The sequence below is a fragment of the Hippopotamus amphibius genome, chromosome 3, assembly GCF_030028045.1.
Source record: "Hippopotamus amphibius kiboko isolate mHipAmp2 chromosome 3, mHipAmp2.hap2, whole genome shotgun sequence".
NCBI lineage: Eukaryota > Metazoa > Chordata > Mammalia > Artiodactyla > Hippopotamidae > Hippopotamus > Hippopotamus amphibius.
The window spans coordinates 112,085,315-112,111,400 of NC_080188.1; the positions used below are offsets into that span (position 1 = coordinate 112,085,315).

Here is a 26,086-nt window from a genome sequence, read left to right on the forward strand (position 1 = left end):
TCTTGTTTTAAATGACATCTATTATCACTGAAATTAATGTCCTCTTTCAGTGAAACAAAAGGAATATACTATTCAAATTATATTATAATTGTATGTGGAGCTTGAAAAATGAAAAATAAAAGTGACTATCCTTTGCTTTGTGATTATTTATCATTATGATTACTTGCTAATGCTATCTGGAGTACATTTTCAGCAGTCACAAGACAATTCTAGGCTTAGATTAGGAGCATTATCCATTGCATAAATGTTTTTAAGTCCATCCAAATATGCCAACATAGGTGTATAGATGTAGGGTACTGGAGAGACTGCTTCAAGTTTTAGTTCAAACACTACTTATTTATTTGAATGTAAGTAATTTTCAGTCTTCTATAAAACAAGGAAGATCATGTCTATTCCACTTTCATAGCTAACATTATGTGACCTTAGAATTCCTTATGGACTCTGCAGTATCTCTATATTTAAAAAAAAAAAGAAAAAAGAAAATCAGTTTAGCAAAAGTCACAAAAAACAGTTGCTTTGTCTCATAACACTGTGATCAAAATGCTACTTTGCTCTCTTTAGAGAACCTGGGCTGGAAGGGTCATATTCCCAAAGTTCAAACTCATCTTGAAGTTTCTCTGTCATTTTTCAAAAACTACATATTATCCAAAATGTAATGTACTCACTTCTTTAAGGATATTCTTTATGGGGATACTTTAATTGCTTCAAGGAAATAATCATTTTCTATATATATAAGGATGCAACATTCAACTTTCCTCATGGTGGCAACATTTTCTAAAAGGCATGACTTTCTAGATGCTTCGTAAAGAAGATAAGTCCTTCAACTTAAACATCCTGAGAGTAAAGAGATACTCTTTGACCTGAACATTGATTCACATACTGCACAGAATAAGGGATTTTTCTTGGGAGTTTTCAGTGATTTAGACCCAGGTCCCCAAAGAGCTAAAACCCCAAGAGCTTACACCTGGAGAGACAAAATTAACATGATCTCAGTGGCATTTGGACCAAGTGTATTTTCCTAACTGTGTCTTTCCTCAAAGAGAAGATTCCTAAGAAAACAATGTGGGTTCCTTTCTGCCTTTGGGATCTGAGGGCTCTCTTTCCTATCAGTGAGGAGTGATGCACTGAGCACCCAGCACCAGCTGGAAGGATGCAGTTATCTGCCTCGTTCTGGAGCCACATTGCCAGGGTGTAAATCTTAATCGCATCACCTACTGGCTATGTCAATTTGAGCCAATTTTTAAATCTCTCTGGGCCTCATTCTCTTAATCTTTAAAATAAAAAAAAATGATTTCTAGCTCACAAAGATGTCGAAAGGATTTGATGAAGTAATACATTTAAAGTATTGAGGAGTGTCCAGCATAGAATCAGTGTTCATTAATGTTATTTAGCATTATAAGATATCTGTAGCACAGTTGAGGAGATGGTATCTGATATAAAAATAAAACACCAGTTCAAAGTAGCACTTGCCTATCTCTAGACAAAAATAAAACACGAGTCACTGGACTTCAAAGGAAGGACAGATCACTGTAAGCTGGAGTAAATCAGGAAATTTTCAAAGAAGGAATTGCCTGAAAAGACAAGTAGAATTTAAATAAACTGAAATTAAGAGGAAAGGCATTCCAGGCAGTGCTAATGAGATGAACAGAAGTGGGGGTGCAGGACCAAAGGCAAGGAAGTTGTTTCGGATAGAAGGGTCGCAAGAGAGAGAAGAAAGTGTAGTCTGATGACATTGGGTGAACTCTCTAAATCACCCCGTTCTCTGAGAATTCTAATTGTTTATCCCCTCAAGAAGGGCAGATATCACTCCCATAACACTTCATTGTTAGCTCATTTATGACCCCTCTCAAGTATCTATTTCAGAAGGCTGTCAATAATTGTGTTATGTACATATTTGTTGAATTCATGGAAACAAACCCATAAAATCTATATAACTCATAATGGTTAACGTTTAGCAATTAAAATTATGCTATATACTTTTGATCAAAGGTGTCAGAGGAAATGTATTTCTATCTGTTATTCTTAAAACCATTTAAAAACAATGAGAACACAATGAAAAGTTTTTTTTTTTAAAAAGAATATGACTATATTCATTAAACCTACAAAAAAAGGAATATGAACAATAACAGAAAGTGTTTAATTAATTAAAAATTATGGGAAAATTCTTGATGGTAACATTTTTTAAAAAATAATAACACCCACTCTATGGAAATGCAAGGCTGAAAAAAGAAATAGCAACATTATATCAGGTAATGGGAAGTAAGCTGGCTGAACCCAAGAAAGGAAATTGTATGTGAATTTTCAGTCACATGAAACAAAACAAAAAAAAGGAGCATAGGCCCTACTGAAAATATTTATGGAATATTTTTGAGAATTTTTTTTTTAATTTTAAATAAACTACAGCTTCAAAATGTTTATAAAGAAATGATTAATATGCAGAAAGGAAGCTCTAACATACAAATAATTGATATCTCTAAAGACGAGAGATGTAACATAAAAAAACTTTCAAAACATAAGAATATTTCTATAGAGTAAAAGGACACAAAATGTCTTAAGAAAAAATGTGAATTAAGCAGCTGATTTTTTTTTTCTGGTAAAGTGTGTGGACCTTACTTTTTTTCTTAATTGTGAAGGACAAAACTCAAACTGTTCTCAGAATTCTCCACAATACCATTCCACACTACATTCATTGCAATGAATACCCTTATAGATGAAACCAAGACTGTAAAACTATATGTTTATAGGAAATGGTGGTATGACAATAGTAATTTAATCAACAAAGGCTAATACTAAAGTATACTTTAATATTATATTAATCAAGTTTCACAAACTTGAAGTAAAAGAAAAGGGAATTTTACAGGAACGCTTTTAGCCCACTAATCTCTTCCTCTCAGTGTAGGGAATTTTTAAATATTGTTTAAGTGTGACATATACAATTTCATATGTAAATATATTCTAAGACAAAGAAAATTTGCCACTAGTGGCATTATGGGTAATGATATAATCTATAAAAATCAGGCTATGTAAAGAAAAGAAGAAGAAATGTAAATGTACTAATATTAATATCTTTCATACTAATATGGTCTTAAGGTAATAATTTAAGAAATAGGAGTTCATAATATGCAGTTCTAAAGGTTATCAGAAAGGATAAAGATGAATTCTAAAATTTTCAAATTACTAAAAGAAATTCACGTACTTTCCAAATGCTCAAAACATGAAAAATGTATACCATAAAGTAAAATAATTTTAAAAAGAAGTATTAAAAGCAGAAAGCTTTTAAAATGAAATGGCACAGCTACAACAAAACTTATTGACTGTTGCAGCATTATCAGTTATAATAACAAAAGATTGGAAATAATTTTGTATCAATAAGGGACAGGTTAAATAGTTTTCAAAATGAGTTAGAGCTATGTGTATTGATGTGACACAATATCTTATAGAGTATGTGACTTAAAAAAGTTAGGAGTAGAAATGTGCACAAGGTAAGATTTCATTTATATTATTTATAAAAGCACACAAACATACATATGTACCTGCTTTTACACTCAAAGCAAAATCTCTTGATAAGAAATATCTTCATCAGTATCTGTTTGAAGTGGATGGGAAAGTTAACACTTATTTTTTACATTTGCTCTTATACAATTTAAATTTTGTACTATGATATCTAGTCTCATGGCAATGTGGTCAGAGAAGATGCTTGATATGATTTCAATTCTCTTGAATTTACCGAGGCTTGATTTGTGACCCAAGATGTGATCTATCCTGGAGAATGTTCTGTGTGCACTTGAGAAGAAAGTGTATTCTGTAGTTTTTGGATGGAATGTCCTATAAATATTAATTGTCAAGATGGTCTAATGTGTCATTTAAAGCTTGTGCTTCCTTATTTATTTTCTGTTTGGATCATCTGTTCATTGATGTAAGTGGGGTGTTAAAGTCTCCTACTGTTATTGTGTTAATGTTGATGTCCCCTTTTATGGCTGTTAGCATTTGCCTTATGTATTGAGGTGCTCCTATGTTGGATGCACAGATATTTACAATTGTTATATCTTCTTGGATTGCTCCCTGATCATTATGTAGTGTCCTTCCTTGTCTCTTGTAATAGTCTTTACTTTAAAGTCTAATTTGTCTGATATGAGTATTGCTACTCCAGCTTTCTTTTGACTTCCATGTACATGGAATATCTTTTTCCACCCCCTCACTTTCAGTCTGTATGTGCAATCATGCTTCACAATTGGAAAAGAACAAACTCTAAAAATCATGTTGGAAGTAATATATAATCAGATGAAAATATATTCACATGTGTATTAATTGCAAAAGCAAAATAAGAAATAGTATGTATAATATGTGTGATCTGACTGAGGAATTACATCCAAGTTTACTATTTTACCCATCTTCACTCTAAACCTTATAAGTTTACTTTCTTCCTACAGTTTTACCAAAAATAAATGTAACTCATAAGCCACGAGCCGTAGAGCAAAAATTTTACTTTTCTAAATACGTATATGTATTTCAACAGGAATATACAGGTGTTAGTAGAGATGGTCCTAGCTTGCAATACTTCTAATTGTCTATTTCCCACGTTACATCACCAACTTCATTTCTTTGCTCTGTAATCCCTCGTGTCCAGTATCTAATCTGGTATGCAGCCAAGTAGCATTTATAAAGCTGGTGCTGCTGACATGATAAATTAAATTATAATGCCATATCCTAATATTCCCAGCTTGTTTATTTCAGTCGTATTTGTAGTTACTTCTGAACTGAAACAATAATTTAAAAGGAGCCTTAGTCACTCACTCATTGGACACTCCAAACACATTATGAGATTGCCTTTAAAATCATATCTTATTAAAATTTCAGGCACTACAGAAAGTGTAGTGTGTGCACTGCTTCTCACTGTTACACTGGGTAGTATGGCAGACTCTCACACGTATCATTTTGGTAACCAGCAGCCAATTTAATTGCCACCACCTATATTTCTTCATTTGAGGATTTCTCTTCCCACTACTTTTCCACCACCCAACAAGTCAGGTGTGCAAAAAAGAAAAAAGAAAAGAAAAGAAAGGAATACTCATCAGGAACAGGTTTTAATTAAATACTCAATCAAAGAAATGAGAATATGAGGCAAAAATCAACAAAGAACAGATGGGACACAAAGAACACAAATAGTAAGATGGTATATTTAAGCCCAAGCATATCAATAATCACTCTAAATGTAAATGCCCTAAATAGCCCCAATTAAGAGATAAAATTTTTATTATTATGAATAAAAGATCAACAATACAGCTCCTAAGAAAAATCTACTTTAAATATGAAGACACAAATAGGTCATTAAAAGGTTATACTATACCAAGTATTTAGGGAAGAGTTAACACCTATCCTTCTGAAACTATTCCAGAAAATTGCAGAGGAAGGAACACTTTTGACCTCATCTTATGAGGTGACAACCACCTTGATACCAAAACCAGACAAAGACATCACACAATAAAAGAGAATTACAGACGAATATCACTGATGAACATAGATGCAAAAATCCTCAAAAAAAAAAAAAATACTAGCAGGGCTTCCTAGGTGGTGCAGTGGTTAAGAATCCACCTGCCAATGAAGGGGACACAGGTTCAATCCCCGCTCCAGGAAGATCCCACATGCCACGGAGCAACTAAGCCCATGCACCACAACTATTGAGCCTGCGCTTTAGAGCCCATGAACCACAACTATTGAGCCCATGTGGTGCAACTACTGAAGCCCACGTGCCTAGAGCCCGTGCTCTACAACAAGAGAAGCCATGGCAATGAGGAGCCTGCGCTCCACAATGACTATTAACCCCCACTCACTGCAACTAAAGAAAGTCCGCGCACAGCAAAAAAGACCCAACACAATCAATAAAATTAATTAATTAATTAATTAATTAATTAAAAAAATTACTAGCAAACTGAATCCAACAATATATTAAAAAGATCATACACCATGAAGAACTGGGATTTACCCCAGGGATGCAAGAATTTTTCAACATCTACAAATCAATAAATGTGATCCACCACATTAACAAATTGAAGAATAAAAACTATGTGACCATCTCAACTGATGCAGAAAGCTTTTGGTAAAAATCAACATCCACTTATGATAAATACTCTCCAGAAAGCAGACATAGAGGGAATATACCTCAACATAATAAAGGCCATATACAACAAACCCACAGCTGACATTATATTCAATGATGAAAAGCTAAAAGCATTTCTTCTAAGATCAGGAACAAGACAAAGATGTCCACTCTTGCCACTTTTATTCAACATAGTTTTGGAAGTCTTTGCCACAGCAATGAGATAAGAAAAAGAAATAAAAGAAATTTTGAGTTGGAAAGGAAGAAGTAAAACTGCCACTGTTTGCAAATGACATGATACTATACATAGAAAATCCTAAAGATGCTACCAGAAAACTACCAGAGCTCATCAATGAATTTGATAAAATTGCAGAATACAAAATAAATATACAGAAATCTGTTGCATTTCTATACACTAAAAATGAATGAAAGATCAGTAAAAGCAATTAAATAAACAATCCCATTTACCATCACATCAAAAAGAATAAAATACCTAGGAATAAACCTACCTAAAGAGGTAAAAGACTTATACTCAGAAAACTATAAGATGCTGATGAAACAAATCAAAGATGACACAGATAGAAAGATATACCATGTTCTTAGAAACAAAAGCAAAATAAACAAATGGGACCTAATCAAATTTATAAGATTTTGCACAACAAAAGAAACCATAAAAAAAAAAAAGACAACCCATGGAATGGGAGAAAATATTTGCAAATGATGCGACAGAATAAGGGCTTAATCTCCAAAATATACAAACAACTCATACAACTCAACATTAACAACAACAAAAAGAACCCAATCAAAAAATGGGCAGAAGACTTTAATAGACATTTCTCCAAAGAAGACATACAGATAGATGGCCAGTAGGCACATGAAGAGATGCTCAACATCACTAATTATTAGAGAAATGCAAATCAAAACTACAGTCAGGTACCACCTCACACTGGTCAGAATGGCCATCATTAAAAAGTCTAAAAATAATATACTGGAGAGGTTGTGGAGAATAGGGAACCCTCCTACACTGTTGGTGGGAATGTAAGCTGGTACAGCCACTGTGGAAAACAGTATAGAGGTTCCTTAGAATTACCATATGATCCAGCAATGCCACTTTTGGGAATATACCTGGACAAAACTATAATTCAAAAAGGTACATGCAACCCTATGTTCATAGCAACAGTATTCACAATAGCCAAAACATGGAAACAAGCTAAATGTCCATTGACAGATGAATGAGTAAAGAAGATGTGGTACCTATTTACCATGGAATACTACTCAACCACAAAAAAGAATGAAATAATGCCATTAGAAGCAACACGGATGCAACTAGAGATTATCATATTAAGTGAAGTAAGTCAGAAAGAGAAAAAGAAATACCATATGATATCACTTGTATGTGGAATCTAAAATATGGCACAAATGAACCTATCTACAAAACAGAAACAGACTCATAGACATAGAGAACAGACTTGTGGTTGCCAAGGGGGAGGGGGGAAGGGATAGGAATAGACTGGGAGTTTGGGGTTGGTAAATGCAAACTATTATATTTGGAATGGGTAAACAACAAAGTCCTAATGTATAGAACAGGGAACTATATTCAATATTCTGGGATAAACCATAATGGTAAAGAATATTAAAAAAGAATTTATATATGTGTAAAACTGAGTCACTTTGCTATACAGCAGAGATTGTAAATCAACTATAATTTAAAAAAAAAAAAAGGTTCTACAGAGACTTGACACAGATATACCATGTTCCTGAATTGAAAGAATCAGTATTGTTAAAATGACTATACTACCCAAAGCAATCAACAGATTCAATGCCATCTCTATCAAATCACCAGTAAATTTTTCACAGAACTAGAACAAAAAAATCTTAAAATTTGTATGGTGACAGAAAAGACCCCAAATAGTCAAATCAACTATGAGAAAGAAAATCAGAACTGGAAGAATCAGGCTCCCTAACTTTAGACTATACTACAAAGAAAGCTATAGTAATCAAAACAGTAATCAAACGAACAAAATTTTGCCATTTATGACAACAAGGGTGGATCTAAAGGATATCATGCTAAGTGAAATAAGACAGACAAATACAGCATGATTTCACTAATATGTGGTATCGAACCAAAACAAAGAAACCAAAATGAAAATCGACTCATAGATATAGAAAACAAAAATGTGGTTTCTAAAAACAAAAGTGAGTTTCACAAACATATGGACACCAAGTGGGGAAAGCGGGGTGTTGGGGTGGGATGAATTGGGAGATTGAGACTGCCATATATACATTACTAATAAGAAAAATATATCAAATTGTACACTTTAAATATATTCAGTTTATTGTACGTCAATTGTATCTCAATAAAAGTTCTTAAAAAGAAGGGGAGGTGGTTTCTAGAAGGGAAAGGGATAAGATGGATGTGAGTGAAATAGGTGAGGGGGATTAAGAGGTACAAACCTCCAGTTATATAATAAATAAGCCATGGGATGTAATATACAGCATAAGGAGTATGGTCAATAATATTGTAATAACTTTGTAGGAGGCAAATGGTCACTAGTCTATCATGGTGATCATTTCATAAAGTATGCAAATGTCAAGTCAAAATGCAGTACATCTGAAATTAGCATGATATTTTGTATCAACTACATTTCAATAAAAGTAAATAAAATATTTAACAAATGTCATTTTGTAAACACAATGAATATTTGATTATCATGATCCATTTTTTGGCTAATTTGCAATTGAGAAAACCACCATCCAAAACCACTGGGACTTGTCTAAGTTCCTGCAGCAAATCCGTATCATTGTTGGAAGTAGAATCCATGTCTCCTGATTCTCACCCTGTGTAAAAAAACATCAAAAAGCTTGCTAAGATCTCCATGCAAGATGTCATAACTAGAGTGAATCTAGATGTGCACCCCAATGTTCATTGCAGCATTATTTACTATAGCCAAGATACCAAAGCAACCTAAATGTCCATCAATAGACTAATAGATAAAGAAGATATGGTATTATATATATAATATAATATACATATGTATACTATATATACATATTATATATATTACATGCCAAAATACATATATGTTACATATATTATATATACATATTATATACATACACACACATATATGCACATACATATGTATTATACATATGTATTATAATATACATATATGTATATTATATATATACACTATGGAATATTTCTCAGTCATAAAAATTAATGATATCTTGCCATTTGCACCATCATGGGTCTCTCGTGGGGTTTATGATAAATGAAATAATTCAAACAGAGAAAGACAAATATCATACGATTTCACTTATATGTGAAATCTAAAGAAACAAACAAACAAGCATAACAAAATCAAAACAGGCTCATATATAGAGAGGACAAACTCATGGTTACCAGAGAAGAGGAAGGTGGTCCATTGGGCAAAATATGTGAAGGGTATTAAGAGGTGCAAACTTCCAGTTATAAAATAAATAAATCACGGGGCTGTCCCTACAGCATAGGGACTATAGTCAATATAACATTATAATAACTTTGTACAGCGACAGATGGTAAATAGACAGCATGGTGATCATTTAGTAATGTATTTAAATGTCAAATCACTATATTGTATACCTGAAACTAATGTAATATTGTAGGTCAATTATACTCAACAACAAAAAGTAAAACGGCCTTCAAAACCTGGTCAATGACAAGAAATGACCAACAGGTGGCAGTATATCCATATACAAAGAGGTCAGCCATATTTCCAGTCTCTTCAAATGTTTTTCCTCTCCCTATTCAAAAATACAACAGAACATCCAAATTCTGCCATCAATATCCTGACCACACCACAGTTTCTTCTTTGCCTGACTAAGCTTCAGATATCCCTTATTATGAACTCTGCTACCAATTCAGAATAGAATTTGTCACAACAGTTTGGTCCTGAAATCTTTATTGGTAATTAATTGATTTGCCAAAGCAAAAACAACCTTTTAAGAACTTAAAGAGAATTGCTGCATCTAAGATTTAGCCATTAAGTTATTCTCATATTTATCAAGCAAAAAAATTACCTATGTTTTATAGTAGTTTATGAGGGTAGCATTAAAACTCCTCACTACCTCCACAGATCCTCTCCTCCAAAAATTAAAATATTTGCAATAGAAGGAAATTAAGTTGCCCATTCTCAGAGTAAAACTATAAGTGAGTGGAAAATAATTGAGGACAAAAAGTTAACTAAAGTCACTTTTGAAAAATCTAACCTGTTACATTGGACAGAAAAAAGATTAAATTATTGCTTTATCTAATTAGAGAGTACATTCATGAGAAGAGGAGTTGGCCAGTAATACAACCACACACACACAAAACCCTCTACAAGGGCTTCCCTGGTGGCACAATGGTTAAGAATCCACCTGCCAATGCAGGGGACACGGGTTTGATCCCTGCTGCAGGAAGATCCCACATGCCGCGAAGCAACTAAGCCCGTGCACCACAACTACTGAGCCTGTGCTCTAGAGCCCGTGAAGCCACAACTATTGAGCCCATGTGCCACAACTACTGAAGCCCACACACCTAGAGCCCACGCTCTGCAACAAGAGAAACCACCACATTGAGAAGCCCGTGCACCACAATGAAGAGTGGCCCCTGCTCTCTGCAATTAGAGAAAGCCCACACGCAGCAATGAAAACTCAATACAGCCAAAAAATAAAAATAAATAAATTTATTTTTTAAAAAACCCTCTAAAAACAGAGGCTAAATGTGAATGTTCCTATCCAAATGTATTATATGGAGTAAGGACCTCTGGAGTATCATTCTTACAGCAGCTTAACCAGATACCACTAAATATTCAAATTTTAGCCACAACTCCCTCACTCATTTCCATACCCACCAAGCAACCTCCAAAGTAGCATATGTCCACCTCCACACACACACGTACACAAATGTAGATATTCTCCAGGGAGTCTGAGTAAATGAGGCCATATGAGTTTTGTTGTCTATGGAAACTACATACCTAGTGATAAAATCATAAACGAGTACTCTACTTTCATGTATCATCCTTTTGTGAGTTTTGGGAGACTTTCAGGTATCATTCGCTTGTGATATTCTTTGGTTCAAGTCAGAACCACCAATCCAATTATCATTGACACCAAGATCTGTACTTGACAACCTAACTAGACCCAGGACTAGAATTATCCCAAAGTAAATATTTTTGTAAGATCTTTGGTCAATGTCTCAGCTTCCTCTCATGACACTTCATGTTCATGGACTTAACTTTCAAACATTAGTGAATCTGCTTTGGTGAATATTCAGCTTACTTACACATATACTCTTATTTTCGTCCTCTGCAGAGATGGAAATAAATGGTCACCTGACTACATCATAGACTTAATGATGGCTATTAACTTTGCCGGTAGTCTCTTTCCCAGCCATTTGGGCAATCGGATAATTGGATGGTATCAACTGGTCAAGCTGATTCCAAAGAGAAGCATATTTGGTATAATATGGTCTTAGGCCAAATAAATTCACAACTAAAAATCTGTTACAATCACACTTTCTTTTTTCCAATTCAAAGGTAACTTGTTAATACTCCATGCCACAGCTACTTTCATTTGTCAAGACAGTGAAAGGTGATTATCTCACTAATTTCACACAAAGCACTTGCCTGTCTAGTCAAGTGTATTTGGGTAATTGATTTAGTCATGGTCACATAAAATATTTAGCTGAAGGGCACTCCAGATATTATACAACTTCCTTACAAATAAGAAGTCTCACAAAAGCAATGTGATTCCTGATCATGTAACCATTTGATGCCAAAGCGCCAGGGTGACCAGAGGGGACATTAGTGCCATGCTAAATGACCTCAATAAAAAAAAATTGAGATTTTATTGGGGCTAGAACTGACCCCAACTTAAACTAGATGAATGTTCACTGAGCTTTCCAGGTCACAAGGTGGATTCACAGTCACAATAATCCACATGGCATATTTGAAGTCTCTGTGAAAGTTCCTGGCGCCCCCACTTAAGAATATATGCAAACACCCGCTCACTTGACTCACCTACAGTCTTACAATATCTGATATGGCATGATTTAAATACCATTACTTTAGCTTAAGCCTTTATTCACCTGCCACATTTGGAATGCAAATACACCTGGGAGATTCATTACCAGTCAGTCAACACTCAGTAACTCTTCAAAGGGAAAGATCTCTTTTCGCTCCAAAAAGCTATTTGTTAATTCATTGATTTCTTTCATCATGTGTTTAATGAATACCTACTTCTGTAAGAGATTTGCTAAGCGTTGGTGGCATCCATACAAATGAATAAGAAAAGACTGCTGTCTTCACAAATTTCTCAGTATCTCAAGGGAAAAGGGATTTAATAGGATGTGATGTGTCGTAGCAGTTTTGTGAGAACACGCTCTTGCTGCTGCAGAGGACTGGTTTTACTTAGTGGGGATGGGGTAGGGGAGCATTAGGAAGGTTTCTAAGAAATATCCACAGAAGGTTTTGATGGGAGAATGTTAGGAAAAAATATGAGGGAATTCTATTCTAGGGGAATGAGGAGAAAGGAGTATAAAAGAGGAGAGCAGAGAATCAGGTGTTTGGGCTACTCAAAGGCTGACCCATCTGACCTCATCCAGCTAGGCCTAAGATTTGCTTGAGACACGAGCTGAAAATATGCACAGACTTTTTATCATATCATATTCCAGAATGAATACAAAACTAACATAAACTGACATAACACACAGTTGAATAACTGAAATGATTCACGAGATTCCAATACAAGAGGAAAAAGAAAGCACAGGCAAACGTCATTGAGGCCCAAGACTTCAGACACAGCTCCCAAGGTCCTTCCTCAAGGGCATAGAATGCTCTTTGTATTTGAACCATGAACTACCAGGATGCACACAAGATAATAACACACATGATAACCTGGACTTAGGAGGGCCGCAGTCCCGTCCGAGGGGTAAGCCGGATGGCCAAAATCAGGCTGCATGACCAAGAGCAAGAGAAGAAACCAAGCAAGCATAACAGAAACTGGATACAAACCATCTATCTGTTTTGTTTTTTTTTTTAATGAACAACAATAATAAACGAGCACAGACTGCCCACGGTGTCTCTCTCAAACCATGGCTCAAGAATATTTATCACTAGCTAGTTGATTTCCTTCTGGATTAGCCAGGATCAGCACCTTGGCTCTAGGTATGCCTGAAATAAGCATAGAATTGCAATAGGTCAGTTTGAAGTAGGAGGTAGATGGGCTCCAGGCTAGGCTTTTACAACTAGCCTGTTCACACCTCTGGGGTGAGAAGATGAGCTCCAGGCCGGACATCCATTACTAGCCCCCTGTTTACATTTCCTAAGGCAAGAGACAACTGGGCTCCGGATTACATATTTATGACTGGACTCCTGTCTATATTTAGAGATCTGCACATCAATATAAGAAACAGCAACAGAAATAGGGTAAATAACTGGACATCTGGACATTTTTATGGCAGGGACAGAGAGGGGCTAGCCATGTTAAGAGATCAAGAGGTCATATACGCCCCACCTTTAGGAAAAGGGAAACACTACACATGCATAAAAGCCTTCATGGGGTCAGAAAGGCAGGGGATGCCAGACGATAGTAAGTCTTGCTATCTCTCTCCCAGAGGCCCTTGCGATAGGATCCATCTTAATTGAGGGGTGTATGCGCACCCAGGGGAGGGTCCAGAGGCAAATTAACCCTGGGATCAAAACAATGTGATTGGCCAAGAAGAAGACAAAGACCCGGAAGACCACCCCTTTATAAAAAATGTCAACTCCCCAAAGGTGTGACTCTGCGGACTCTCTCCCTGAGCTTGCCCATGCATCTTTCCGCATGTACTTTGCTTTTCCAATAAACATTTTTCCTTTTCTCTTTACCTTCTGCCTCCTTGCCTGAATTCATTCTTGACAAGGCAGGCAAGAACCTGGGAACCAGGCCCTAGACACTGGCTCCTGTGGTCCAGTGGTTAGGACTCCTGGTCTGGGAACTAAGAATCAAGATCTTGTTTCTAGCTACTGCTCATGGCTTCTTGCTGCAAGCTGCCACTGCTTACAGCTGCCTGCGTCCGAAATCAAGTGGAGATCAACTCTGTATTTATACACATAACCTGCACTTCCTCAAACCAGGAGAGGATAATTAAGACAATGACAAGAAGCATCTTTTGGCTCCATCCCAATGACTCATCCCTATTCAAATACTTGCCTTTCAGCCCTTTTTGGGGCTCCGAAGATCCCTGAAGTCTTCTTGGCAACTGGCTGCAACTGAGCCTGGTACCTGCTTTTCCTCCTGGGGCCAGACTTGGTTGCCACTAAGTATATGCAAAGAGTACGTCCAACTCATGGTTTCTGAAGACAGAAGATCTTTTCTCCAGCCTCAATAACAATGTTGTCGTCAGGCACAAAAAGGAAAATCACCGCTTTCTTCCTGCCAATCAAGTTTAGGCTGGATACTCGGGGTTAGCCATGTATAAGCTTTGGAGCCACTGGTATAAATTGTTTTCTACTCAGATTAAAGGACTTCACACGGTGAACTTGCCAGCAGTTGAAATGGAAAGGATTTTGAGTCAAGGGTAGAACATAAAGCAGACAATACAAACATATACATGTCCAGAAATGTCTCTGTCTGTGAAGGTTTGTTTGCAAGGCCCTCTCCGAAGGGCAGCTGATGGGCTGACTTTCTGTCCTACAAACAGTGTTTACCAGGGTGCTCAGTAACTAGGATTCAAATGACAAGTTAGCAATTCAGGTCTTGACTTGAAAAACCACAGTGGTACGCCCTTCTCCAACCATGGTAGAGTAATGCTTAGAAGCTCAGAGGTAGGTGAGTTGACTTTTTGATTGAGCAGTATATAGTCAGGACTTACTAAATAATGCTGATAAGTATCCCTCTACCAAGAGCCAATTGTTTTTTTGCCAGTTTTATTGAGAGGTAATTGACATAAATCACTGTATAAGTTTAAGACATACAGCATGATGATTTGATTTACATACATTTTGAAATGATAACCACAGTAGTTTCAACTAACAGCCATCATCTCATACAGATACATCAGAATTAAAAGAAAGAAGATAAGGATAAAGAAAGAAAATTTTTTTCTTGTGATGAGAACTTTTAGAATTTACCCTCTAAATTTCCTATATACCACAGAGCAGTGTTAACTACAGTCAACATACTGTCAAGAGCCAACTGTTCATTGAATCTAGACATGACTTGAGAACACAAGGAAGCAAATCTCATGCACAATAGGATGGAAAACAGAGGAAGGAAACTCGGGGACGGCCCCAGCAATTGGAGATGAGTAAACACCATCCCCACCCCACAGCCAGCCTGGGTACAGGCTGGAGGCTGCAAGTCCTTGGCTCCCTCCCTGTGAAACACAGGAGGACATAAGGGGAATGGTCAGAACCACACTGTGTTTTACACTCATCCTCTGACTGGAAACCCCAGAGGACATGGACTAAATCCCAATACCATAGAGACAGACATGGCTATCTAGTGGCTGCTTTCCTCCTTGTCCCCTTTCCTACTCATAGCAAAGAGCCGGGTCTTGCAAAGGGAGAATGAATTCCAATTTTGATGAATTTGCTCCTGAACAAATCTATTCCCCACCCTCAAGGTTTTCCCAGGAGGGACTAAGGTGTCTTCGGCTGGGCTCCTCCCAGCAGCAATTCCAGATCATCAAGGATGAATTTATACTTTGGTAAAAGGATAGAGAAGCGAGCTACCTATTAGACATCACTCCATAGGAATACACAAAGATTGATCAGGGTGAGAATGTGACAGACAAAAACAGTCATCATATGTAGGTTTACAACTTTCTCTCTTCAGCTCCTCAGCCCAGGCAAAGCATTTAGCCATAGCCTATTTGTAAATATAAAAGAAAGGTCAGAAGCGGTGTAAGTAGATCCTTAGGAGAAAAACAGTGGAGGATGAACTACCCTTACCAGGGAGCTGAGATCAGGGATAATACATCCTGTGAGCAGCTCATCACAAAGAAGGCAGAAATCAGATGGGAGAAGTACAGAAGAAGAAAAGAAGTCAGAGATGGGATGGCAGAAATGAAAGGAAAGTTCTTCTAACATAGAAAACTGAGTGGCTCCTGGAGGTTGTAAGTGCTAGAAAATGAGAGAGAGGACAGGAGGAAAATATTCACTTTGAATTTGATAGGCCATAAGTAAATGTAAAAAAAACACAGTTCCTTCCTTTGAAGAGCTAAAAAAAATTTTAAAAGAGGGAAAAAAGCAAGATGTTTAAAATTGATGTATGAATGCCTAATTAACACATGAAAAATGTGTTAAAACAGAATCATGTTAAAATAAAAAGGCATACTTGACCTATCCAAATGGCAAATGGCAGTGGGAGAGTCATGGAGTCGTCACCCCTGTGGATCTCGTTCCCAGCCCTGAGAGGTTCATTACTCCAACTAAAATTCTCTGCTGTGTGAATTTGTGGTTAACTTGCAGCTTCTATCCTCCCAGGAAGAAATGTTCTGAAAAGGATGCTCCTGGTACAAGTATAGTCCCTAAATGATTAACATGAAACTCATCTTTATATCAGCACGGGAATGATGGAAGTTTATAGAAATAAAAGACCTGTTGCCATTTGGGGATTTGTGAGGATGAAACACATCATATTTGGAGGTTTATGGGCTTTAGACAGATACTCCCTACAAATATCAAGGTCCTCAGGCAATCCTGCAAATCTTCCTATATGCAGCCCCCTTTATTATCTTATATCACAAATTTTTATCACACTGTCCTGTGAGGGTTCTCATGAGAAAGGACCCATCTACTTAAAATTTATGAAACTTTGTTGTTTTACATTCATCTTAAATATTGTAATTCACATAAAGAGATGAACCTCTTTTGTCTGGGGGTGGAGGGGAGGTAGATGTGATTTTTTTTTTAATACCCCATAAAGAAAGCCAACTTCTAGTATTGGAGATGGAAGTGAAGGACCTGAGAAAGTAAGAGTTCTCAGACTGAAAGCAAAAGGTTTGCTTGAATGTGAAAGCAGAATATCAAATTTAGCAGTAGCTCACATCTCCAAGGTGAATGAGTTCAAGTACTCTTTACACAGGAATAGAGGAATTTAACAGAACTGTTTCAGTAAGTGTTCCCACCAGGGAAAAACTTACTCATCAAATGAAAGAGACAGAGGTAGTGAAAGCTGAAAAGGGGGTTGACTTGTCATGAGAAGATAGATACAGGAAACAAATGCCTCTTGATAGGAATGTATCAATACTTCAAGACAAAGTCAGGAACGTGCAAATACACATTCTTAAATTATAAATGGTAAAGGTACTAACGAACCTGCCAAAAGTTTACCATTGAGTAAATGTTTGTGGAAGAATTTTAAGAACTGATTTTCCTTCATTAATGTAAATTTAATCTAAGAAAGACCATTGTATTTATTTTTTTCCTAAATTGAAAAGCTGAAAAGTCCCATTGTGGAAAAGGTGTGGAGCAAGGTAAACACTCAACACAGACAAATATACCTGGATTAGATGAAAATGCTTTGCACACAAAGATATCCAATAAAAAATGATCTTCTGGGGTTAGCAGGTTAGGGCTGACTAACTCATCTTTTGGAGGGGTGATGCTGCAGGTTTTATTATTAAGTTGGATTTGTCCCACCATCATGCACCTTTTCCCCCAGCACTGAGGGATAAGAAGAACTTAATGCAAGCATGTTGGCTATCCCCTCTGCCCCCAAAAATAGGAAAAAAAGAAAAAGAAGCTTGGATAATGCCATGTAGGATAAATTTTAGTATTATTTATTTTAGTAACTTTATAGATCTCTTTAGTCATATATTTATACAATTATTAATTTCCAAAGGAACCAAACTCTAACTGAAAATGGAGAACAGAAAGTTCTCAGAGAATGACATATAAATGCCCTAAACGTATGAGAAGTTCTCACCCCTCTCATAAAATGAAAAATGCAAATTAAGACCATATTGAAATAACATTTCTCACCTTTTCAACTGGCAAAAAATCAAAAATTTAACACTATACCAGCTTCTGGGGAAGCTGTGGACAGGCAGAGACACTCACTTACATTGCTGGTGAGTATGCAGATTGTTTCAATATCTAAAGAGGGAAAATGTTTCAGTACCTAAAGAGTGAAATTTTGTGATATCTATTAAAGGTGTAAATGCATTTACTCTTTGACTCTGGTGTTCTACTTCTGGGACTTTATCTGATAGATATTCCTGCAAGTATATAAAATTACTTTTGTCAGTTATTTCCTGAAGGACTGTTTGTCATAGAAAATATTAGAAACTACCCAAGTGTCCATCAGTGTGGGACTAATGGAATATATTGCAATAAAAAAATGACTGAAGAAGCTCTCTATGTAGCTATCTAGAAGGATGCCCAGCATACATTAGTGGAAGCAAAGTGAAAAACGAATGGCAAATTATGTTACCTTTATATAAGGAAGAGATGGGTCGGGGACTACAAAATACATTCATAGTTATGTGTATATTAAAGAGACTCTAGATAGAGACTCAAGAAGGTAATAGAAATTGTCACAGATATGAGGCACTGGCAGGTGAGAAGGAGTTGATAGGACTACAGGTAGGAATGAGGTTTGAAATAAGGTGTACATATTGATATACACCCTATATGAATCTGTACCCTATAAAATAAATAAAACAAAGTCTAAGAATCACTTAAATTTTTCAGTAAGTGTTTACTGATGTTTATGAGGGAAATGTGAGGGACATAATGCAAAAACTCTTTTTCAGAGGAAATGGTGATAATTCTTGGATGGATTTTAAAGTGCCTTTGAAATCTTGAAAGTGAATGCAAAATACTGGATCTCTTTGCATATGTGCATATTTCTAGGGGAATTGTTCATAGCTTGCATTATATTTTTCAAAGGACCCCATGATCCAAAACAATGTGATAAGTCATGACTTTGAGGATTCATAAGAGCCTCCAGACTTATTGTTCCTGAATATTACGATACTATATGACTTGGTGGTTATGAATATGAGTCCTGGATTCAAGAGAGCTGGGATCTCCACCGAACTTCACCACTTAGGTAGTTGTGTATCCCTGGGCAATTTACTCAGACTTTCTAACCTCACTTTTCTTTATTTTCACCAGAAAGAAAATAGTAATATCTACTCCATAAGATGTTGTGAGGGTTAAATTAAATAGTGCATGTGAAGTGCTTAGCAAAATGCCAGACACATAATAAAAGCTCAAGGATATTGCTATTAAAATAACTGAACTAAGTATTAGCAATGTGATTACTTAGGAAGCTTTGGAAGGGGTCAAAACATGCACTGAGTTTTGGATATGTTGAATCTGAGATGCTGGCAGCATACCTAAGTGGAGATATCCAGCAGCAAGTTGGATTTAAAGGTCTGGAATGCTGGGAAAGGACTCTGCTTAGTTGCTAAGTTTTGTTTCTGTCTACACTCACTCCCTTGATAAGCTCGTCTAATTTCATTATCATATGTGGATGACTCCCAAATTAACGTGCCCAGCAGACCTCTTCCGAAACACAGACTCCAAACATCTACTCAACAAATATTCTCCAATATTTTATAAGCATCTCAAAACTAGCATGTCCCAAAACAAACTCTTGATTGTCTGCTCTTAACCTGAGCCATCTACAGCCTTCCACACATGAATAGTATTTTCATTTTTCTAGTTACTCAAGTCAAAAATGTTGAAGTCATCTTGATTTTCTTCCTTCTCTCCCAGCCTACATCCAATTCATTCACCCATACCATTGGTTCTACTACAAAATACTACACCCACATCCAATTATATCTTACTCATTTTCTTGCTATTTCTCTGGTTCAAGGTACTAATAACTCTCTCACCAGGATTATTACAACAATCTCCTAACTGTTTTTTCTGCTTCCACCTTCCACCCTAGAGTAGTGGAGTAGGATCTCTGCACAGTGACCAAGCCATTCTTTAAGAAATCAGACCAAATCACTCTTCTGCTCAAGGCCTCAGTGGCTTCCATCTCACCTGAAATACAACCAAAAACACTTCCCATGATCATGGCTCTAACCCTTTATCTCTCTAACCTCATTTTCCATTTTTATTCTCTTGACACATTACTTTTGAGCTAAAGAACTTCCTTCCGGCTCCTTCACCATGTACCTGAAACAGCCTTACCTTCTACATGGAATTCTCTTCCAGATATCCATGGGGCTCAGGTCTTCATCTCCTTCAAGCTTTTGCTCAAATGTCATCTCTTCAATGAGATGTTTTCTGACCAAACCAACTTAAATTGAAACCCTCTCCATCCCCCTTTACTGCTTTATTTTTTCTGCAACATTTGTCACCAGTTAACATACTATAAATTTCATTTAGTTATTTTCTGTATTATATGACACACATTCTTGAATATAAGCCACATGAAGTTGGATATTTTTGTCTGTTTTTTTCTTTCTCCTAATACCCCAACTCCCACTCCATTGACTTTCCCCCTACTATCTAGAATAGTGTCAGTATATCATAGATATTCAATAAATATTCAGTTTTAATTTATTTTATTTTTTTTAATTTTATTTATTTATTTATTTTTGGGGGTACACCAAGTTCAATCAACTGTTTTTATACACATATCCCCATATTCCCTCCCTTCCTTGACTCCCCCCCCTCGAGTCCCCCCCACCCTCCCCGCCCCAGTACTCTAAGGCATCTTCCATCCTCGAGTTGGACTCCCTTTGTTATACAACAACTTCCCACTGGCTATCTATTTTACAGTTGGTAGTATATATATGTCTTGCTACTCTCTCGCTTCCTCTCAGCTTCCCCTTCACTCCCTTCCCCTCCCAAACCTCGAGTTCTCCAGTCCATTCTCTGCATCTGCATCCTTATTCTTGTCACTGAGTTCATCAGTACCATTTTTAGATTCCGTATATGTGAGTTAGCATACAATATTTGTCTTTTTCTTTCTGACTTACTTCACTCTGTATGACAGACTGTAGTTCTATCCACCTCATTACATATAGCTCCATCTCATCCCTTTTTGTAGCTGAGTAATATTCCATTGTATATATATGCCACATCTTCTGTATCCATTCATTTGTTGATGGGCATTTTGGTTGCTTCCATGTCCTGGCTATTGTACATCGTGCTGCAATAATTACTCTAATTTCTTATAGCACACTCACTCTACCTCTGAATTTGCAAAACATTTCCCTAGATAAGTCAAGAGACTTTGAGGTTCATAACTCTGGGTCAAAACTAGATGTTCCTTCCCAGCAAATATCCAGCCACTATCCAGGATCCAAAGGCCCTCACTGCTTGCCTAACCCAGAAAGGCCACCTCACCTACATAGGGTACATTCTGAAAAGTTAAGTGATGCACAGAGAGATTTTATAGTCCTTTATGGAGAAGATTGAGTCCACTGACCCTGTGGCCTCCTTAAGATGACTTCTTAGGATGCTAATCAAATCCTCCTTCAAGAAGAACTATTCACCCTAAATCCCTTGACTAACCAGAAGAATTTTTATAATTTCTCTTCCCTTTCACCCTGCAAGCTAGTTCAGAAAGAGATGTGAAAATGTGGGATGGGATGGTGAGTAGAGTGTGCTTTCTTAGTCCTGACAGTAGAAACAGTCTGAGGTCTATTTTGATTTGAACACTTAGGGATACAGACTCTACCTATGGACAAAATTGACAGGCACCCAGGCTCTTCCCAGACCTCTGCACTCCTTTTTGTAACTCAAGCCATCATCACCAACAAGACCAGGGTAATGCCCTGAAAACAGAGAAGACCACAACACCCTGCCTGTGCTAAGGGAGAAGGGAGAAGAAATCAGGAGACTGCTATCTGAGGAAACCAGCAGGGTGAGAAATGGCTAGGTTGACAGGGAAGTTACCATAGAGACCAGGGGAGCCAGAAGACAACACAGCTTCCCAGACATGAATGCGAAAGACTCCTCCCATTTCATTCTCCACAAAGTCACATAAAGCCCCTTCCCCATACCTCTGTAGCACAGAAAATAGGCATATGAAAGACTGGACTCTTACGGGTGATCAGGTCAATTGCATTTAGCAGATTAAATTCAATGAAAGGCCTCTGCTACCTATGGCCCCATAAGAAGAAATCAATTATAGAAAAAAATTAAAATATAGATATTTGCACATATGCATGCAATATAAGTGGATTTCTCTCCACTACATTTGTAATGTGCTATTCTACACCACAGCCTGGATTTTTCAAGGACATCCTGATGAATCCTCTGCCTGGGTCTTCTTGCCAGGATAGCCTCTCCAATCTGGAGGCATGACACATTATCCCAGCCATCATTCGCTCATTCACTCACATGTATTTCAAACATTACAAAAAATGAGGGCAGCTAAGGCATAAGAAGAAGAGTAAATTGAGGGGACCTCCCTGGTGGTGCAGTGGTTAAGAATCCACCTGGCAATGCAGGGGATACCGGTTCAATCTCTGGTCCAAGAAGATCCTACACATCGCGAAACAACTAAACCCATGCACCACAAGTACTGAAGCCCACATGCCTAGAGCCCATGCTCTACAACAAGAGAAGCCACCACAATGAGAAGCCCACTCACCACAACGAAGAGTAGACCCTGCTCGCTGCAACTAGAGAAAGCCTGCATGCAGCAATGAAGACCCAAAACAGCCAATGAATGAATAAATAAATAAATAAATTTATGCAAAAAAAATCATCAATTGAGACATAGAAGATCTAGTGCTAGCCCTCAGAGGCACTAACAGATACCTACTCAGACTTGGAGCAATGTCTTAATTTATCTGAGTCTGTTTCCTTATCTGTAAAATAAGGATCATATACCCAGCTTTGACCCGCTGGCATCTGTATTAAATAAAATAATAAATATAAAAGATCCTGGTGGATTTCAAAGTGTTTTGTAAATTTAAGGCATTGTTATTGTCGATATTAGAAAATGCTATCAGCTGATTACCCACTGCATGGTACTGGAGGGTGCACATCTGAACAAGACACACTCCTTGCCTCGTGCTTTCTACAGTCTGATGCAGTAATGCTCCAGGTTCACCTGGTTTACCCTCTGGATCCTGCTCTGGCATCTCAGAAATCAGTTTATTTCCTGCTGGGAGAGAAGGTTCACACTTAGGAAAATCACAAGGTTTGATTCCAGTCTCTCCCCTTGAAATGAACTACTTGATCATCTCCAATCCCCTGACCTATGAAAGCAGCACCTGCACAAACCCTATTTCTTCACACATCAGGTAGACGAGAAATGTAACACACATGCAGGCACACACAGGTGAGGGGACAGATATGGACCTGACAGAAAGTATACGCCTCTCCAAACTCACATCTTGGCCATTTCTGCTAAGCTCTGAAATGCAAAGCAGAATCTTTAAAGATTCCCTGTCATAATGTTTGTCTTGTGTATAAATCTCCGAACTTGCTCACCACATTAACTCAGTCTACATCGTGTAGTGGGAAATTGAAGTAATCAACCAAAGAATGAACACCTTAAAATTTGCTGTTGAAGAGGCTGGAATTAGTCAGATAAGCTGGTGACATTAGCCAAAGTGGCTGGAAAATAGCTCCTCTTGCCATCTCATTTTGCTAAAAATGCATGCACACACACACACGTATATATAAGTTATCCTTATATAATTGAGTTTATAATATACATTTTAAGTTAAGCCTCCCACAGGCCCCACTGTGCTTGAGTGAGGAGAAAGGGGGTCCAAAGGAAGAAACACATGAATTAGAGAAAACTTAATTTACACCACTGCACACATATTGTGTTTAGGGTCTAAATCCCTTATAATACTCTAAATATTTCTCTATAAAACCAGAAAATCAGGGTTTAAAAAAAAAAAAAAACTATTTGCATGAAAAAAAAGAAAAAAATATATATATGGGTTTTTTTTTTTTTTTCTTCTCTTCTGCTTCACCAAGGTGAAGCCAAGTTCAAAGATGTTACTTTTCTTAAGGAGGAGAAAAAAAGAAAACAGTTTTGTCTCCAGAGGCTTTGCAGAGGGAGAAAATAATTAGGCTCCTTCTCTGATAAGATATGCAAATGGATTATGAGCAATTATCTGACACCAAGGTACAAGCAGCTGCAGGGCTGCTTTCCCTCTGAGCCTGTATCTTAAAGAGGGCACAGTTCTTTGATTTCTCTCTGTTGTGGAATAAAATCAGAGTGAGATCATAATGAGGCTGAGAAAACACCAAAAATCTAATTAAATGTGAAAGGTCAACCTAGGGAGCAGGGAAGTGGCCTTTCTTTTAGAAAAGCTTTTAATTTTATTTAATTGTTACTCCAAATGCTATCCATATGAGGTTAGTCTTGCTGTTAAGGTTAAACAAATAAATATATACTTGCAAACTAGTATTTGGACAATTGAAGTGGAGAGACAATGCCCAACATAGCCTGATCCCTGATGTATAGCCAATGACAAAAATAGCTAAAATCAACTGAGCTTCCTTTGTGCATGTTTCATTGGGTACATCCATTCATTCAAAAGATATTTCTTAAATATGAGGCATGTTTCTGGGTTCTTGGGATTCAACTGTGATAGAATCAGAAAATGCCTTCTTCCCCTGATGTTTACAATGAAGGAGACACAAAATGTCAAATAAACAAATAAGGAGAAAAAAAACTTAGAGTTTAGCTAATGATAAGAAGTTATAAGGAACATGGTGGGGTGTCACTCTGGGACCTTACTTCAGATGTCTAAGAGTTCTTCCATTGCATTACTGTAAGAAAATGAAGAATTTTATAATGCTAATCTGAGATTAGCTCAAGATAGCAGAGTGGAAAGACGTGAGCTCACCCTTTCTTACAAGAACACCAAAATCACAACTAACTGCTGAACAACCATAGACAAAAAAAATTGGAACCTACCAAAAAAGATACCCTACACCCAAAGACAAAGAACAAGCCACAAGACAGTAGGAGGGGCACAATCATGATAAAATAAAATCTCATACCTGCCAGGTGGGCAACCCATGAATTGGAAAACAATTATACCACGTAAGTTCTCCCACAGGAGTAAAAGTCCAGAGCCCCATGTCAGGCTTCCCAGACTGAAGGTCCAGCAATGGGAGGAAGAACCCCCAAGAGAATCTTACTTTGAAGGCCTGCAAGGTTTAATCACAGGAATTCCACAGGACTGGGGGAAACAGAAACTCTACTCTTGGAGGGTTCACAGAAGGTCTTGTGCACATCAGGACCCAGTGGAAAAAAGCCGTGATCCCATAAGGGACTGGGCCAGACCTGCCTGCTAGTATTGGATGTCTCCTGCAGAGGCTGGGGGCAACTGTGGCTCACTGTGGAGACAAAGACACTGGGAGCAGCAGTTCTCGGAAGTACTTATTGGCATGAGCCCTCCCGGATGCTGCCATTAACTCCACCAAATAGCCTACCTGCTCCAGTGCTGAGATGCCTCAGGACAAACAACCAGCAGGGAGGTAACACAGCCTCACCCATCAGCAGACAAGTGGCTTAAAGTCTTCCTGAGCATGGTGCTGGCCACCAAGGGGATGAGAATCAGCTCCACACACCAGTAAGCAGGAACCAGTCCCTCCCACCAGCAAGCCTGCACAAGCCTCTCAGACAGCCTTATCTACCAAAGGGCAGACAGCAGAGGCAAGAAAAACTAGAATCCTGCAGCCTAAGGAACAAAAACTGCAATCACTGAAAGTTAGACAAATTAAGATTGCAGAGAAATATGTCCCAGGTGAAGGAACAAGATAAAACCCCAGAAGAACTGGTAAGTGAAGTACAGATACGCAACCTACCAAAAAAGGAATTCAGAATACTGATACTGAATGAGATGATCCAGGATCTCAAAAAAAGAATGGAGGCAAGGATCAAGAGGATGCAAGAAATGTTTAATAAAGACCTAGAAGAACTGAAGAACAAACAGAGATTAATAGTACAATAAAGGAAATGAAAAATACACTAAAAGGAATCAATAGCAGAAAAACTAAAGGCATAAAAGTGAATAAATGAGCTGGA

General features: G+C 37.3%; 1 protein-coding gene across 3 annotated transcripts in view; it reads right to left on the reverse strand.

The window, feature by feature from the left end:
* LOC130850253 (olfactory receptor 5G3-like) overlaps positions 1–26,086 on the reverse strand; it is a 58,282-nt gene that overhangs the window by 17,948 nt on the left and 14,248 nt on the right. The gene's annotated exons all lie outside the window — the stretch shown is intronic.